Raw genomic sequence first — 20,114 nt, 5'->3', positions numbered from 1 at the left:
AGGCCACTGCGGCAAGGAACGTGAAAATGGCGATGACAAATCGTTGCCTGGCCAAGGGGGAACCACATTGACGTCACCCGCATGGTCGGCAGCCATCTTGATGTCCGCCATCTTGAAATCAACTTCAGAAATTTAAATGGGAAGTGGGTCGTGCGACATATCAAAATGGGCTAAAATTTCACCAGGAAAACAACTGTGACATTTGTTTTCACCTAACTTTAAATTTAAGGGCGATTCCCGCATGGGAGAGTGACACGTCCTTTCCTTTTTGCTTAAATGTTTATAGTTCAAATTATCGTTAGTATGTGATTATATGGTATTTATTGTTTAGACCATTCACTGAAAATGTCCGGATATTGACTTACCGGTATGTACATATCTTGTAGTATTGGTTGACATGGGAATTACGATTGTGTTTTGTCTTTACATAAAAGTTTAAAAGAGTGATGATGTGAATTGATTGTGTCACGAGTAGCACATTTCCTTCTTCACTGATCTGAACGAAAATACCACTAACACGTGAGGAACGGATTGCCATCATATTGATGTCAGGGGAGAAAAGTACGCGTGACATTGCCGCAGACTTCAATAACCGCAATCCTGCAAGACAACCGGTGTCACATGTGGCCGTCAGTCAGTTGCTGGCAAAGTTTCAAGATACTGGATCTGTGGACGACAAGCCGCAACATGGACGTCCGAAAACAGCCACGGATGAGGGTACTGCAGCGGTGTTCGCATCATTTGCAAAGTCCCCAACCCGTAGCACACGGAGACTGGCGTTGGAAAGCGGTGTCAGCAGGGGTTCAATTCAAAGGATTTTACGTGACCACCACTGCATCCGTATAAGATACAGCTGCAGCAGCACCTTAGTGAGGACGATCCAAACAGGCGTTTGCAGTTTTGTGAGTGGGCTATAGCACAACTCCAACGTGGCCCTGCCGTCGGTAGCAAGATTCTGTTCAGTGATGAGGCTAATTTTTATGTGTCGGGAGAGGTGAATGAGCAAAATCTGCGGTACTAGTCACCCGAAAATCCACATTGGACAGATCCCAGCAAGGTGACAGAAGGCGGGAAGCTAATGGTGTGGTGTGGCACTTGGGGTTCCCGACTTGTTGGTCCATTTTTCATTGAGGGCAACTTAAATGCAGAGGGCTACTTGCTTCTGCTACGGGAGCAGATCTTACCATCCTTACTGTCCGAGGATGGGAGCTATCCTGAATGGTTCCAGCAAGATGGTGCTCCACCGCACTATGGGATGATAGTCCGTCAGTACCTGGATCATCAATTTCCTCACCACTGGATTGGTCGCCGAGGGACTGTGGAATGGCCTGCACTCTCACCTGACCTGACACCATTGGACTTTTACCTCTGGGGATACCTGAAAGCTATGGTGTATGATACGAAAATCAGGGATCTGACCCATTTGCGCAAGCATTGTGGATGCCTGTACTGCAATAACTCCTGAGGTTCTTCAGAATGTGGTAAGGACATGGGAGAGACGATTACACGTGTTTGTTGCGCAAGAGGGGCGTCATATTGAGCATGTGTTTTAACTTTGTGGTATTGTTAACTCTGCAACAATTAAAGTTAGGTGAAAACAAATGTCACAGTTGTTTTCTTGGTGAAATTCTAGCCCATTTTGATATGTAGCACGACCCCCTTCCCATTTAAATTTCTGAAGTTGATTTCAAGATAGCGGACGTCAAGATGGCTGCCGACCATGCGGGTGACGTCAATGCGGTTCCCCCTTGGCCAGGCAACGATTGGTCATCGCCATTTTCACGTTCCATGCCACAGTGGCCTTGTACTGGGGGTGTTAAGTGACTTAGGGCCAGTTTTTCAATGTCCTGTTAATCTTTCTGTTAACTAACTGCCAGTTGGAGATAACAGCCAGTCTTAACCAGCACCGGGATTTTCAATGTGAAAGTAACTGCCAGTTAACTAAACCATGGTTCGTTCTCCGAAACAGTGTGTTGGCAATTCTGAAGCACGGAAATTACAGGAAATCGATCTGCGCGCCATCTGTTTGTATAGTTTCAAACCGCGTCGACTGGTGCACAGTCTGGCGTTTAAATATAGAACTACAAGCACGCCGCGCTCGAAAGCACGTTATTGCATTGTGAAACGATAGGAACAATGGCTGCGCATCCATTGTGTATGCTTACGAAATAAATTAACGAAAGACAGCACTACAAATTTGGTTTTCTTCTAATAAAGGCCAATTCCACGTTGGGGAAATGATGTTATGAGGCGCAAGCGCAGATACTTTCTTGTAGAAGAAGCGTGAATAACTCGAAAGTCGAGACATTAATAATAACGGTTTGTTGATATAAACATTATTATTATTATTAATATGTAAATATTGTACATTTGACTGCATGCTTTGTACCTCTCTATGCATGTTGTTGAGCGAAAAAACATGATGTTAATAGTAAGCATGCTTTCTAAACTTCTAAAAATATGAAGGTACGAGTAAAAATAATTTTAAAATTTACTCTAATATTTATCCGAGAAGATCATTCAAAATAAAGCGTGAATTAAATGCAACACACGTAATAAATAATTGACAAAAAAAAAATACCCTTGACCAGGACTCGAACTCATATTACAAAAGACATCACGCTCCGAAAGGTGGTGGCGCTAACCACTACACCAAATTACCGATTGGAGATTGTCCCGCCTAGTAGACCGGATATCCTGGCGACAAATTCTCTAACACAATCTTACCAAGCGAATTCTAGCAATTATGCTGCTTAATTTCCATATTTGCATGGACGTTGGTAAGCTCTGTCAAACAGAACAAGTCTTTTTCTGTACCAATTTAAAAGTTTTATGAATCATATCTTGTTTAATCTGACAGTGAAGTTGCGAGTGTGGAACTCCGATAGCTGCATCGGGCAGCCATGTTGCTTCGTAACTTTCAGTTAGGCTGGTAACTGCAAGAAGAAGTACCAGTAAAGATAATCGCCACCAGAGTTCCAGTTACGAGCTAACTGTACATTGAAAAACAGAAATTTTCACTAACTTCCAGTTACGTGCTAACATGAACCTTAACTAGACATTGAAAAATCGGCCCTTATTGAGCCATAACTTTGTGGGATTGTTAACTCTGCAACAATTAAAGTTAGGTGAAAACAAATGCCACAGTTGTTTTTCTGGTGAAATTATAGCCCATTTTGATATGTCGCACGACCCCCTTCCCATTTAAATTTCTGAAGTTGATTTCAAGATGGCGGACATTAAGATGGCTGCCGACCATGCGGGCGACGTCAATGTGGTTCTCCCTTAACCAGGCAACGATTGGTCATCGCCATTTCGCGTTCCATACCGCAGTGGCCTTGTACTGGGGGTGTTAAGTGACTTATTGAGCCACCCTGTATTTTTGGTGGTGCCATCTTTTCCTGTCTTTGACGTTCTTTTTTTAAGGAATACTGTGTCAAATGGGGTTATGTCCCCACCAACCCTCCCTTGGGCACGTCACTGGAGATACCTAAATGAGCAAGCATTTGATCATATTGGGATAAGAAAAATTAGATGTGTTGGAAACGGAAGGGTTTTCACTGTGCGTTAATTGTTTCGCGATCCAGCTGTATTCTATATAAGACTTCCTTTGTTTCGTGCCGATATATGACAAGACTGCGGAAGCTGTGACAGACAATCTTGAACACTTGCGAGTGCTTAGGCCTGAATATGAATAATTTATTGGCAGGGGCGGCGCGTGCCTTTTCAGTCAGGCAGGGCACATTTTTCTTTTGGGTGGGGAGGGGGGCAGTTAGCCTCTATATTCCTCTTTAAGGTTTTTGAGGGGAGTTCCTTGATATGGAGTAAGTAAATTAACATTCTGATCAAGATATCTCTCCAAAGAGCATTAAATACTCACTACGTAGGAATACGAAAAATCAGCAACATATGGAACAAAAATACATGAATAAAAAAAACCTTCGAATACTAACGTTGCTTGCAGTAACTAAACTTTGGGTAGATACTGGAATGATTAGGAAAATGTTACTGCAGTTTCTCTTCCATTGTCAATGAATTGAAAGGCGTAGATATTAAAGTTTCTACATGATTCAATGTCATATTCACCAAGTATCCACTAATATCAATGACTAAGTAGGAAGATGATGCAGCGTTAAGTTCAGTTACAACACTTTACTTTGGCCATGTACCCCCAAAAAGTTCGTTTATACTTACGAAGATATTCTGCATGTCAAGTTGCTGGAACACAGACACAATTACACAAATAAATAAACACGTACAGTAACTATAAAATCGCGAAAAACTAATTATTTCATAAGCGACCAATACGCACAGACGGAACGCAACGCAAACTCAAACACTAACTCAAATCCAAATCCGTATTACAATGGGAAGAAAAGAGGAAAGGAGGATCTTTTTGAAAATACGAGGGACTAGTTTGAGCAATAAAAAGTGTTGTCAACTTTTCAGGTCGCCGGAACAAGCGCGAAGAAAAGCATTCGAGGGATTTTTTTCTATCTTATTGCTGCAGGCTGGAAGAACGAATGAACTGCCTACCAAGCGTTGGAAACACTGAACGAGGCAAACATGAATGGGCAGGGCACCTCGTTTACTGCCCAGAGACGGCTACGAATTTTGCGCTTTTCCATTGTGAGGGGACCGTCCCTTGCCTATGCTGTAAATGTTTGGCTCAGTCAGTGACGTCACGTCTCCAGGGCAGAGCCGAAATTGGACTCTCTCCAACAGGACGGAGAAATATATTAACCTCGCACAGGGTGCATGCCCTGTAAGTCTGGTTGCAGCAACGTAGGGGTTGAGGGAAAAAACAAAAAAAATATTTACGCGTATATACCGATCGTCTCTTCAGATGAACTTTTTATGTTAAAATTGTTGTGGGGCAGTGCCCTAGTTGCCCTTTATGTAGCATCGCCACTGTTTATTGGGTTTCGGCTTTGAAAAGAGCTGCAAACATGGGAGGATAAGACACATTAGTGTTCAGTTCAGGCTAGAATCAGAGAAATATTCGAGAACTGTCTGCGTCCAATTCGCAGCACACAGTTTGAATCTCGTGTTGTCGAGTGTATTGTCCATCTCGTGCATGTGTAACAGGTTCGTAAAAACACTTTTGGTTACCTGGTCTGGTACACAGATGTTTTGATGCCTGATGAGAAGAAATGGACGAACAGACATACTAATATGGTTCCGGCACACAAAGTTAATGGAAACTGAGGAGTCGAATGGTAAAAATGTTCCGATTTCACGTTCTGATTAAAATCACAGCCTTAAACAGTGGTGACGATTTAGGGGATAGTTGCTCCACATTTATTTGCCTCCATACTATGGCCTCTTAGGGCCGGTTTTTCAATGTTCAGTTAAGGTTCATGTTAGCACGTAACTGGAAGTTAGTGAAAATTTCTGTTTTTCAATGTACAGTTAGCTCGTAACTGGAACTCTGGTGGCGATTATCTTTACTGGTACTTTTTCTTGCAGTTACCAGCCTAACTGGAAGTTGCGAGGCAACATGGAAGCCTCGTGCAGCTATCGAAGTTCCACACTCGCAACTTCACTGTCAGATTAAACAAGATATGATTCATAAAACTTTTAAATTGGTACAGAAAAAGACTTGTTTTGTTTGACAGAGCTTACCAACGTCCATGCAAATATGGAAATTAAGCAGAGTAGTTGCAAGAATTCACTTGGTAAGATTGTGTTAGAGAATTTGTGGTCAGGATATCCGGTCTATTAGGCGGGACAATCTCCAATCGGTAATTTGGTGTAGTGGAGTCGACCTCCGTGGCGAAGTGGTTAGCAGAGCGCGCTACAACGCCAGGGGTTCTGGGTTCGAGTCCCGGGTAAGGCATGGGTATTTGTGTTCGTCCAGTTGATAAGAAACAAAGAAAAATGTAAGAATTGAAAAAAGTGTAAAAGTGAGAAAAAGAGTGAATGGTGGGGGATACCTCCGTGTAGGGGTTATTTCCTTTTATAAAAAAAAATAAAAAAATAGTGGTTAGCGGCATCACCTTTCGGAGCGTGTTGTGTTTTGTAATACGAGTTCGAGTCCTGGTCAAGGGTATTTTTTTCTTGTCAATTATTTATTACGTGTGTTGCATTTAATTCACGCTTTATTTTGAATGATCTTCTCGGATAAATATTAGAGTAAATTTTAAAATTATTTTTACTCGTACCTTCATATTTTTAGAAGTTTAGAAAGCATGCTTACTATTAACATCATGTTTTTTCGCTCAACAACATGCATAGAGAGGTACAAAGCATGCAGTCAAATGTACAATATTTACATATTAATAATAATAATAATGTTTATATCAACAAACCGTTATTATTAATGTCTCGACTTTCGAGTTCTTCACGCTTCTTCTACAAGAAAGTATCTGCGCTTGCGCCTCATAACATCATTTCTCCCACGTGGAATTGGCCTATATTAGAAGAAAACCAAATTTGTAGTGCTGTCTTTCGTTAATTTATTTCGTAAGCATACAAAATGGATGCGCAGCCATTGTTCCTATCGTTTCACAATGCAATAACGTGTTTTCGAGCGCGGCGTGCTTGTAGTTCTATATTTAAACGCCAGGCTATGTGCCAGTCGACGCGGTTTGAAACTATACTAACAGATGGCGCGCAGATCGATTTCCTGTAATTTCCGTGCTTCAGAATTGCCAACACACTGTTTCGGAGAACGAACCATGGTTTAGTTAACTGGCAGTTTCTTTCACATTGAAAAACCCGGTGCTGGTTAAGACTGGCTGTTATCTCCAACTGGCAGTTAGTTAACAGAAAGATTAACAGGACATTGAAAAACTGGCCCGCTTATAGATCGTTGGTTAGTCAGTTCTGTATTCATTCTTCCGCGACAATTGCGAAGTTTCCACGCCACCGTGCGGGCGAATACGCAACTTGGAGAAAAATGTGGCGGGGCGCTGTCGTCCCACTTTACGAGACGTAGAGCATTCTCAGATGCGGTCGCGAGCAGGGCCGGATTAACCTATGGGCAACTGGGGCAATTGCCCCGGGGCCCCCACCAAATGGAAGCTGTTAAGGGCCTCCACCAAAAAAAATCTTTTAACCAGGTGTCTATGCTTGTGAAAAATTACATAAGTTGTATATTAAAAATAAAAAAAACTTCAATATTGTCGTATGTCTACACTCTTCTGGATCCAATTGTAGCACAGCTCTCAGTCGATCTGTTTGTAGATATCTGAAGCTCAGTATACTTTACACCATGGATTGATTTGTCTGTTGTGTGGAAAAAAGGCACACTTATTCAAACAATCAATTCTCAACCTCAAATCCACCTCTCGCCTAGTGAACATTTCAGAGTGGAAAGTTTTTGACCAGTGATTGATCAAGTCATTTTATCACTCGCAGACAGGATTTTTCCCTATGAAACTTTCGCAAAGTATTCTAAATGAACTTTCAGTGGCAACAAATTATATCTGCAGCTCGCGAGCTTCGTAAATTGGACTTCGATGGTATAGTAGATGAATTTTCGTCGAAAAAGACAAGAAAAGTGTGTCTACTATAGTAAAGTGTTAAGCCTTTGGAAATTTTCTTGCAGGAAGTGTAGTTACTACAATTTCCACAATGAACCTGTCGGTAATTGTCCAGTAGATGGTCCGTGCATATGTAATGACATATTTACTCTTAATTGTAAATAATATCATTTATAATAAATTATGTACATAAGTACAGTCTACTGCTCAGTTCTCTGTTTCCGTCTGAACCCTCTTAATATTTATTTATTTATTTATGTATTGAAATTTCCAGTACAGCAGAAGCCATTTTAAACCGGAAAGAAACAACAGTAAAACAGTACACTAGTGTTAAAATGACCACACGAAACAAGATAAAATAAAATAAAATAAACAAAATATAAAAATAAACATAAAAAAGTCGAGACAGTTCCAAGGTAAACAGATGTGTTTTACAAATGCATTACTTATATACGCGTACAATTTTTTCTATGTTGGTGATGAAAGATGGATATGAACTGAATATATCGGTTTGGTTTGAGATTACATTGAACTGATTTGGTAGCCTATGAAATAGTGAACGTTGAATGAGTGAGAGTCTTGGAGTTGCAGTGTGGAAAGTTTCCTTGCTCCGTGTTTTGTGTCTAGACACTCTGAGGGAGAGTTCGTGGAGTGGGATGCTGCATCTTAGGTTTCCATTAATTATCTTATGTAGTAATTTCATATCTGCAACGTATCTACGTGATTCTGGAGTATTTATGTTTAAGTTTATAAACAGATCTCTCTTAGGTAGATTTGTCATGGCCGGCACTCTATATCGAACGATGGAGAGGAAAAAGCTGAGAACACGCTCGATCTTGGAGGTATGAAAAGGGGCAGCCATGTTCCAGATGGGTGAACAGTATTCTAGAATGGGGGACACAAAAGTTTTGAAGTAACTGGAAAGTGCTTTCGGGTTATGGATTTCGGTGAATCTGTAAAGTAAGCCTAGCATACGCATTGCCTTTTTTGTGATGGTTGATATGTGATTATCGAAAGTTAGTTTAGAATCTATGAGGATACCTAGATCTCGGTGTTGTGCTTCCTTTGTTAGAGTGATGTCGGTGAGTGTATAATTACCTTCAAGAATGTTTTGCTTCAATGAAATTGTTATGTAGGAGCATTTTGAAGGGTTTGTGGTCAGTTTCCATCGCTTGCACCATTCAGAGAATCTATTTATGTCATTTTGGAGAAGTTGGATGTCTGATGGCTGTTTTATTTCTCTCATAATCTTGCAATCATCAGCGAACATTAGAATTGTGCTTGAGATGGGGGAATTAAAGAGGTCTGTGAGATCATCCAGATATAATACAAATAACAGAGGGCCAAGAACGCTTCCTTGGGGCACACCAGATATAACAGGAAGCCAGTTAGAATTAGTTCCAGGAAGTATAACACGTTGTTGTCTATTTCTTATATAGTCTTTCACTATTTTTAACGTGTTTCCAGTTATATTAAATCTGTTAGCTAATTTATGCAGTAAATAATGGTGATCCACTGAATCAAAAGCTTTGGACAGATCAAAGTACACAATATCCAACTGATTACGATTAGTAATTGCGTTTATGGCATAGGATTGCATAGAAGACAGATTGGTAAGGCATGAAGAATTTGGAAGACAGCCGTGTTGTGCTGGGTTAATGTAAGGGGATGTGAATTTCAGAAGTCTATTTTTTAGAACCTTTTCACAGACAATAGCAAGTGTGGAAAGGAGAGAAATGGGCCTGTAACATGTAGTATCGTTTGCATTGCCAGATTTAAAAATAGGAATGATATTTGCTTTCTTCCATTGAGTGGGAAAGCAGCCTTCAGAGAAGCACCTATTGTATAACATTGCAAGAGGAGTAGCAAGTGAGTGAGCTGTTTTTTGAAGGAAAATAGTAGGAATATTGTCTGGTCCAGATGCTCGGTGAGAAGAAAAGGAGGTAAGGAAGTGCAATACTTCACCTGGTTCTGTAAAGACGGTAGAAAGAGAGTGAGAACAGATAGATTTGATAGGCGGGTGATCTAAAACATAATTTGAAACAAAATTATTTTGAAATGTTTGATTGAATAGTTCAGCTCTATCATTACCAACAGCTGAAATGCCATTGTGTGTTACTTCCAAAGGGATGCATTTGGTTTGTCTCCGTGAATTTATCAATGTCCAGAATCTCTTCGGATTAGTAAGGAGTTCATTTGTGACTGTGTTTACATATTCTGTGTATTTCTGTTTCATAAGGTCTTTACTATGCTTACGAAGTGCCTTGAAAGTGTTGTGTGTGTGGGGATTGGGGAAACTTTTTCACAGCTGCCATGCTCTCTTTTTGTTGTGCAACAGATGCTGCAACTCTTTATCGAACCACGGGGGAAACTTTTTACTTTTCATTGTTTTATGTGGCACATAGTCCTGAATTAAGCCCCTATCACACGGAACTGGATTTCAAGTTGGAATGCCCTAGTTGGCGATGAACTGACTTTCTGGGTAGTAATCATGGCCGCCTGGCTGACTGCTTGACTGGTTTTGAGGAATAGGACATGTTCTAATTGCTACTAACTTCTTCGACTAGATTCTGTGGAACATCCAATCAGAGCAAAGTTTGGCCATGTGAAGATATTCTGTGAGTTTGTAAAGTAACCTTTTTTTTCTGTGGCTTCCGAGTGCATACAACACGAAAGGCATGTTTACAATTGAAAAAGCTAAAATATTCTTCCATACGTGTATAGTAAACGTTGTAAAGTACGTATTTTATCAGCGCCGATCTTCTCTACCTAAAACCATTTAATGCGATGCGATATTCCTCTCGGTTGGATAGTTATCGTATTTTAAAAGTGTGAAGTGATACGTTGTTTACATCTCGCGCGGCCGCCATTATTTGAACGAAAGACTATCGACAAGTACGGTATAACAAGTACCGTGTGAGGCGAAAACTAGCAAATGGGTAGCCAGTCCAGCGTCAACTAGAGCATTCCAAATAGAAATCCAGTTCCATGTGATAGGGGCATTAGAGCATGAATAACGTCTGTAAACAGTTCGACAGCCTCGGTCACGGACTCTTCGGAAAGCATGTTCCAGTTGAAAAGGTCAATGGCTCGACGGACGGCGTCCCACGGCGTTTTCTTCCACAGTGGAATGTTATGCCTCGGGGGTGCAGAAGGGGAGCCTCCCGCTTTCACCGGGATTTTGAAGGTAGCGCACAGCGACTCGTGGTCCGACTGAAGCAGATTCAAAGAGGTCGTGACGTCACAGGTTTCAAACGAGGACAATATGAAGTCAAGGTTTTTATCTTTTCTCGTATTGTACATGTTGTGTTGAAGAAGACCCAGTCCATGAATAAAATTGTCTATGAACCAGTCTTCGTCTCCAGTGGTTGGTATTCCATCTACAGCATTATTCCACTTTATGTGCATATTAAAATCCCCACACAAAATAACTTCGTGGCTGGACAGAGCTGCCAAAGTGGAATCGTAGCAACACTCTAAGAGTTCTTTTGGGACTCCGCCTATCAGGCCGATAGAAACAACCTATAAGTATTTTTCTACGGTGGTTAGTACTTACTTCTATCCAGAGTAATTCGCAGTCTCGTTGTAAATCCAATCGTATCTTGCTGTGCCACTTCTTGTTCACACACCATAACACCACCACCACTACGCATTTCACGATCTTTACGGTAACCATCGAACTGCTCATAGAGGGGAATTTCAACACACGAGATATCAGAATTGAGCCAAGACTCACTAAAGCACACACAGTCGTATTCGGAGAACTCAGTCGTCATTAATTCACAGTCCAAAAACTTATTCTTTAGACTACACGTTTTGATAATATAGGTGAAAGGCAGTATCACTTGTCGTTATCCCCGTAGACGTCCCTGGTCCAGGCTGAAGTTCGACGTCTCCATGTAGCAACAGCGGGAGGAAGAGGTGCTGGAGCACGCACTTCCTGGCGGAGGTTCCGAGCGAGGCTGTCTTCGAAGCGTTCTTGCACGCGCTCTCCCCTCGAAGAGAACAAAGCGTTGGAAAAGCACTCAGATTTTTCAAGTATCTGTCATAGAACTGATCTCCAAACAAATTCCCATCGTTTACTGCAATTTCACAAGGCGGAAAACACTTTTTCACTACGCAAATTCGCACTAGTACTAGCGCAAAACAGATAAAGAACGGAGATACAAATTTCGCACAACCTGCACTGGCCGCCATCTTGACCTTTATGATATATTGTAGTTACTGTGCTCACTCTTCATAATACGAGACGCATCCAGAAAGTAAGTTTCCTTATTTTTTCCCCGTGAAAGTAAACATAATGAGCCGTGTAAATTGCGCATGCGCAGCAGAGCTAAGACGTATCAATCATATGCCAGGCGGACAGATCCCGCCCGGCGCCAGTAGCGAGGCAGCAGTGGTCCGAAGTGGAAGCTCGTATTCCTTCTCCCGCCGCATGCGAGGTTCGGTCGGTGATAAAGTTCCTGAATGCACAAAGCATTGCGCCAATTGACATTCATCGTCAGCTCTGTGAGGTCTATGGGCCGAACATTATGAGTAAGCAGATGGTGCGTCGCTGGTGTCGGCAGTTTTCGGAAGGTCGTCAAAGTGTCCATGATGAAGAGCGCAGTGGGCGTCCGTCCCTCATCACTGATGATCTGGTTGAGCTGGTGCGGCAGTGCATCGTAGGGAACCGTCGCTTCACGATTACGGAGTTGAATAGCCTTTTTCCGCAGATATCGCGATCCGTGTTGCATGAGATTGTCACGCAGCGCCTGCTGTTCAAAAAATTGTGTGCCAGGTGGGTGCCGAAAAATCTGACACCCGAACACAAAATGAAACGTTCAGGAGCACCACTGACATTCCTGCAACGGTACCATGATGACGGCGATGATTTCCTCGACAGGATCGTCACGGGCGATGAGACGTGGATTTCGCACTTCACCCCGGAAACCAAGCAGCAGTCAATGTATTGGCGGCATAGTGGATCTCCGGTCCATAAGAAATTCAAACAGACGCTGTCGGTACAGAAAGTGATGTACAACGTGTTTTGGGACAGGAAGGACATTTTGCTCATTGACTTCCTCCCCAGAGGTGAAACGGTGAACGCTGACCATTACAGTGAAACACTAAGGAAATTGCGACGTGCCATTCAAAACAAGAGGCGTGGCATGCTTACTGCAGGTGTTGTGCTCCTCCATGACAATGCTCGTCTCCACATACGGCTCGGCGCACAGCAGCTGTTTTGACGGAATTTGGCTGGGAGTTGTTTGATCATCCACCCTACAGTCCTGATCTGGCTCCCAGCGATTTTCACGTTTTCTTGCACCTCAAGAAATTCCTGTACTCCGGTGAGCGTTTTGGCAACGACGAAGAGCTGAAGACGTCTGTCACACGCTGGTTCCATTCACAGGCGGCAGAGTTCTGCTACAGTGGGATCCAGAAGTTGATACCACGATACGACAAGTGTCTCAATTCTGGTGGTTGCTATGTTGAAAAATAGCTGAACCTTTGCTGTACCTGTTGCCAATAAATGGTTTCCTGAAACTGTGTTGTTGTTGTTTTTTTTTAAAAAAAATAGGGAAACTTACTTTCTGGATGCGCCTCGTATACTGTAGACATTTAGATGCAGAATTTTACTGCTGCTATAGCGCTACAATTTTCGACCTGTAAATTTATTTTACTGCGCAATTCTCCCTGAAAACCGATTCTAAAATCAGGCCTACCATTTCAACTGCTGAAAATTGCTGGTTAATATATTGAGCTAATAAAGCTCCTAGTAAAAAGTAATTAAAAATGGGGGGCACAAAACATTTTGCCCAGGAGCCTCCTCAAACCTTGATACGGCCCTGGTCGCTAGGGGTAAGAGGCGAGGGAACTGGGGGAATAACACACGCGGGATCTGTGCCTGGGAGGACGCAGGGTTTGTCGTCCGAAACCCACCCCCTAGGCGAAACTGGCCTCCTCTCCGGAGAACGGTAAACAATGAAGAGTTGCCAGAAGAAATGAAGTTAACATAAGAAAGAAAATTACCAACCGTTGAAAAAAATCATTCTGTATTCCATAATCGTATTCGCTTATGACATAAGAGTGGAGCAATAAATAACGAAATCTCCAATGAGGAAAGAAAATATCGTTAACTGAAAATGTACAGACCCTTGCTTGATTTTGTTATTTACCGTCGCTTTCTCCTACTTTTCGGTATTCACGACGGTGAGGATGAGTGATGATGTAATGAAATTGATGGAAGAGCACTCACAAAGAACACACATACCCATGCCGGGATTCGAACCCAGGAGTTGTGGCTTTGTAATGTGGTATGCTAGCCACGGAAGTTGGCTATAGATTCTTGTTACACGCAAAATTATCGTAAATATAGGTTGTATTTTTTCTGAGTTTAGTGAAAAGTACATTTGGATTACAATGATGCGGAGTACATCATGTAGATTTAATTACATGTTTTGATTAGCATGTTTGACAAAAAAATCCTGATAATGTGACAAAGTTGTCCAATTTCTTTTCAAGGCGGATGTTAAATAAATTAGAAGCTCGTCATCTAAACTCACCAAGAGCCGCTACAGGAACTTGTGAACTACAAATTTCTTAAAATTTGGCAAAATTGTCTGGCAACCCCGAAGCAATAAAACGACCGGATGGGAAAACGATAAAATTGTTCCACTTCGTTTTCCATGGAAAAGTGAAGCTTTTTCGGTACTTGTGTGCTGTAGTTGTGCATTTGTTGCGATGAACAGTGTGGAGAAATTTTTGGTGCGAAGTTTTTCTACCAGAAGTCTGAAGTCTGGATGAAAAAATAAACATAAGAAAACTAGACGGAATTTGAATCTAGAACAAGTGTCAAAGAAGGGAGGTCGTGAGTTCACTTGCAAATTTCGCGTTGAAGGGCAGAAGGATGAATTCAGTTACATGTCTGAAGATTTCTGGTAAGTTTGAAGTTTTTACTTTAGAGCTTCTGGTAACTCAGATATTACCTTTCCAGTGAGATATTTATTTTGGTGCTCTATTTCACATATCAATTAGTCATGTTTGACAGGAAACTTTTTCTGTGTAACTTTTTTACTAGAAATTTTCACGATCAATGCACGTAAATATTCGTCTTTGTGCCTATCAAGTTGTGTAAAAATTAATATCCCTTCTTCTGAATATTCCCCTCTGTTAAACGAATCTCTTTGAATTCTATTTCTTCTTCCATCTTCTTCGCATTACTGTTAAATAATTATTAATTTATTATAATATGTGCATACGTGTAAAGCATGACATTCGATATTTTTTTTTTTTTTTTTTTTTTGAGTTTCTTGTGCTTTCTCTAATTCCAACTCCCGCCGTTGAATCATAGAATATGGTTGAAGTACACACACGCGCAACTAAAAGAAATATTGTAAGAATCTTAATTTTTGTATTATCGGCCCGTAGCAGCTAGGGACGACCCAAATGACGTCTAGTTTAGTTCTCTGGGCCTCCTTGATGGCGCAGTGGTAGCGTCGTCGCCTTGTAATCAAGGGGTCCCGGGTTCCATACCCGGTGGAGGAACAAGTGGTTCGGATCCCACTTTAAACTGTAGGTTCAGTCCCGATTAGCCTTACTGTGAATAAAGAGAACTTTAAAACACCAAATCAATCAACCAACCAAGTAAAGTTTAGTGCTCTTTGTGCATAAACATGATAGCCCTATATTATTCACGTTTGAGCTACGCTGCCGTTGCCCTTTCATGCATTAATTCTTAGTTTAAGGAGGATGTAATTTTCGGAAACTTATGACTTGCTACATAATATTAAAACTTTACTAAACCAATTTTAATTACCGATTTACACGAGAAATTCTTACCTTCATTGACAATAACGTTTGAATAGCCATACCATCGCGCTCCAATGAAAAGCTTAGGGTAACTAAATGACGAACACAAGAGGGGTCGCACCGCCACAGCAAAAGTTTGGCAATGAACAACCCGAAGGAGCAAAGTGTACGAGGAATTTGGCATTGAAAACTGCTTTATTGTTTTTCGAAGTATTCTCCTTTATGGTCAATACACTTTTGCATTCGTTCGAACCATTTGTCAAAGCAGTTTTTCCAATTTTCTTGAGACACCTCCATAATATGGTTTTTGAACGCATCAACGGCGTCTTCCGCCGACGAAAATCGTTGTCCACGCAATTTATTCTTGACATTCGGGAACAAGAAGAAGTCATTGGGTGCCAAATCAGGACTGTAAGGCGGATGACCCATCAATTCGATTTTTTGACTGTTCATAAAGTCGGTTGTTAGACGAGATATATGACAGCTGGCATTGTCTTGATGAAGAATGATCCGACGGCGTTTGTTTGTTTTCCGTATTTGACCGAAGACCTCTGGCAAACAAATTGTTGTGTACCATTCAGAGTTGACCGTTCTACGTTCCTCTAAAGGCACAGTTGCCACACGACCAGTTTTCCCGAAAAAACAGGCGACCATTTGTTTCGATGTGCTTCGAGCGCGAACAACTTTTGTTGGATTGGGTTCATCTTGAAACACCCATACAGTCGACTGCTGTTTACGTTCCGGCTCATATGTATATATCCATGATTCGTCACCTGTTACAATCTTATATACGTCTTTTGAAGCACCACGATTGTATTTATTGAGCATTTGTTTGCACCAATTGACGCGAGCGTCTTTTTGAGTTTTTGTCAAATTGTGTGGGATCCAACGAGAACATACCTTTCTCACAGCTAAATGATCATGTAATATTTTATATATGCTGGTGGAACTAATGCCTATGGTTGCCAAAATCTCACAGTATGTCACATGACGATCTTGCAGTATTAGGTTTTGCACAGCATCAATGTTTTCTTGAACAACAACTGATTTTGGACGACCTTCGCGAATCTCGTCGGTGAGCGAATGGCGGCCACGATTAAATTCATTATACCAGCGTTTCACAGTGGCAAAGGATGGGGCTTCATCGCCAAATGTGGAAGTAAGTTGATCGATGCACTCTTGTCTTGATAATCCACGTCGAAAATCGTAAAAAAAATCATCGCACGAAAATGTTCACGAGTTAATTCCATTTTATTGTTGTCGCGCAATCTCCAAGGCAACATAAACAACACAAATGAAGCTATTGACAAAACATTTGAAGTACGTTATGGTCAATAATGCCAGACGATTCCATGCAAACGTCAAATCGCGCCTAACTTCAATCAGTCTCAAAATATAAATAGTGGCCCTCGTACTTCCTCCCCTTTTGATTTGAACTGGACTTAATTGTGTAAGGAATTATCAACACTGAGAATCAGCGATGCCAACCCTAGCATAATGGTGCTAAACCTAGCATAATTTAACCTTCTTTGGCACCTAGCACCCTGTGTTTGGCATAACAGCCAAATCTAGCATAATCTGCAACCATCCATAGATATTGACCCCAAAGGAAAGTGCTCTGAATAAGTAAAAATAAAAGTGAGCCCGACCCTGTGGCCGAGTGGTTAGCACATCGCGCTGCGACGCCAAGGGTCCCGGGTTCGAATCCCGGTCGGGCTTGGTTGTTTGTTAATGTCCATTCATCAATTTCATCATTTCATCACTCATCCCCATCTTCGCAAATTAGCCAAGAGGCACAAAACGCGAAGTACAATAAACTAAATCAAATCAAATCAAATCAAAAAATAAAAGTGACTCCACATCTCTATTTCAGGAGTGAACATGTTTCCAACAAAAGAGAGTAAACCGGCCCAGGGATCCCGTCCCTCAGCAACGCCTTTCATCTCTTCCGCATCTTCCTGCCATAAAATCGAAGAGGAGGGTTGGGGCGGCCCACCCTCAAAAGTTTGTCCTTTCCCAGCACCGACACAAGGGGTCAGACATTTGCTGTGCCTGTATTTTCGCGGGAAATGTTTAGTAGAAACTTTGATTGATAAAGAAAGCTCATGTGCCGCCCTCCTTTGTCACCAAAATTTGACCATCTTTGTCTTCAGTTTGTGTTCGGTTCGGTTCGGTCGGCCGGCCGGCATCTTACAATTTCGGAAGCCGCCCCCCCAGCGAAAAAAGCGTTGTTCGTGTGTATGATTTTAATTCTTCATGTGTGCGTCTTTCAGTGTACTTTTGAGCGTGTGTTTGAGTGTATCTGCGAGTGTTTCTTTCCTGCTTTTTTAAAACTTTGTTTGTAAAATAAATTGGAAACAATTTCGAAAAATGAGTAGGAGCAAAATAAGTAACTGTGAAACTCCCGAAAGGAAAAAAGAAGACCGTGGGGATTTAAACCAGAAATTGGAGTCGTATGCTCAGAAATATAGAAAGGAATGGGAAAGAGTGTTTTTTTTTATTTCGTTTGGCGAGTACCCTTTTTTTTCTTCTTTTTATTTGGAAATGTTAGTTTACATAGAAATGCATTGTATGAGCATTTGAAAGTTGTAAAAAACTAGCACAAAAGTGCGTGTGTGTCTTGCGGGGTGTTGTTGGAGGTGGAAATGGGTTAATACGTTCTTCCATGTAAAGCAAAAACATGCAGTAGTATATGAAAGATATTTGTGAATTATACACCGCCCCCCCCCCCCCCCCCGACAGTAATTGAAAGGTAACGACGCTTAACTGTGTAATGTCATCTTCCCTCTCCCCATCTGCTAGGAAAAATATGTGAAGTATTTTTACAAATTTGCTGAGCCACATGCCCTAGTTCGACCCTTGGTAAGGAATGGACATGTAATTATGTTTTTTCTATCCCATAGTCCATAGACAATTTCATGAGTTCTTCACTCACCTTCATTGTCGTACTTACTCAGAGACCTTAAGGCAAAAAGAGCGACTTAAAATACATAGATCTTAGGGTGGAATACAATATAACATCTGAAAATAGTAATAAAATATATTGTTAATAATAATAATAATACTGCCCTAGCACAATGGACATTTCCACTTTGACATGAAAAACGTTTTAAATCCATTCATTTTACAGATAATGACACAAACATGAGATGTGCAAAATATCTCGGCGATATTTGTTTCGGTTCTCGAGAAACACGCCTTCAAACACCGCTGAAATTCACCTACTACGTCATGGATTTGAAAACGTCCTCTCCACAGACAGGAGGTCCTCTGACGTCATCACTTAGAAATGCGTGCAGGCGGGGCTTCTGCTCGTCCCGTCAACTTAGCATCAGCCGCGGAAGCGACAAAAAATTCACTTGTTACTGTGTAAAACGAAAAACAAGTATCTTGTAACTTCCAGTGCAAAAATCTGCGTTCCATTTCTTGGAGATGAATTATGCCCTAGCAGTTTAGCAGTATTTACTATAATTCAGCCACTTGGTAGAGGGTTTTCCCATTAGGGTGACAAAGCAAAACTTGTAACAGTGAATGGCTGAACACGTGAACAGCCTTGTTCATTGAATACATAGGTTGGTTCTGACTGGCAAGAACTTAATGTTATAGGAATGGCTTTTCTGGAATTACAATTATTTTCGTCATAATATTTTCTTCACAAATGTTAAGATAATACTTTTAGAACACACTGGTTTACACGCCAATTTCTGCAATATAAGAGGTGATACGGTATAAAAAGGTACGGTGAGTTTTTAAATTTCCTGCAGTAAATGACAGTTTTCTTCAGTTAATATACATATTGCACATTTTTGTATTTAGCCTACTTTTACGTCGCTTTTCCGTTCACTTTGTTTAACCGCAACGATGAGAACGCATGGTTAATTTATTATGTATCATCTCTAACATCACATTTCTTCCCACTTTTGGCTAATCGCTACAATGAAGATGAATAACTACAAGCTGTATTCGAAGTCGGGGTGCAGGAGTACACCCCCCCCCCCACACACACACACACACTACCACCAACTGCACAATCACCCAACCTGCCATGATAAGAGACGAAATTTTTCTTCTGTCCCATCTCATTTCGAAAACATTCACTTGTCCCCCAGATGGAACATGCCTCGTCTCGTGAGCAACACTAACGTTAACAATAGAAGCATCCCCCTAACTGTCTCCAAAGTCTCGAGCAAACATCCTCCCATGTAACAATTTCCAGTTCAATGAAATGTCACTCACAAGGAAACAGTCATGCCCAGGTCGAGAGTCAAACCTGGAACATGCGACTTCCTCAGATAAATCATGAATTTTGTGAATAATAATTACAACGCCAGTTCATTCCTGGTAATTCTTAATCTGCAGTTTGGTTTGCATATATAAGCAGGATTATATTTAGTTTTCGAGGGCTGTACCGTCGAAACGAGGAGTCAAATAATAATAATAATAATAATAATAATAAATATTAAGAAAGTTTTTTTTTTGTATTTATAATGATAAGTCTCTGCATACGTTGTTAATTCTATATTTTTTCTAGACTTGAGACGAGAACGAGAATTGCCCTCCCAAACCGAGACGGATGTTTATAAATTGAGACGAGACTGTCAATGAGACATTTACAAATCAACACGAGACAGACATTTACAACTCTCAACAAGAACGATACCAAGGCTGCCATGTCTCGTCTCGATAGGATCCTTAGTGGTGAAGTTGTGAACCAACCAATTAATGCTTTCGGGGTAACGAGATGAGGCTCCTTTTTTCGCAGTACAAAATTCAAAATAATTATATCGTACCATTTCAGTATGGGATATTGTTATGCACATGGGCGTATATATAGTT

The sequence above is a fragment of the Lepisma saccharinum genome, chromosome 26 (genome assembly GCF_977018435.1).
Source record: "Lepisma saccharinum chromosome 26, izLepSacc3.1, whole genome shotgun sequence".
Classification (NCBI taxonomy): Eukaryota; Metazoa; Arthropoda; class Insecta; order Zygentoma; family Lepismatidae; genus Lepisma; species Lepisma saccharinum.
This window is presented reverse-complemented; position numbering follows the sequence as displayed.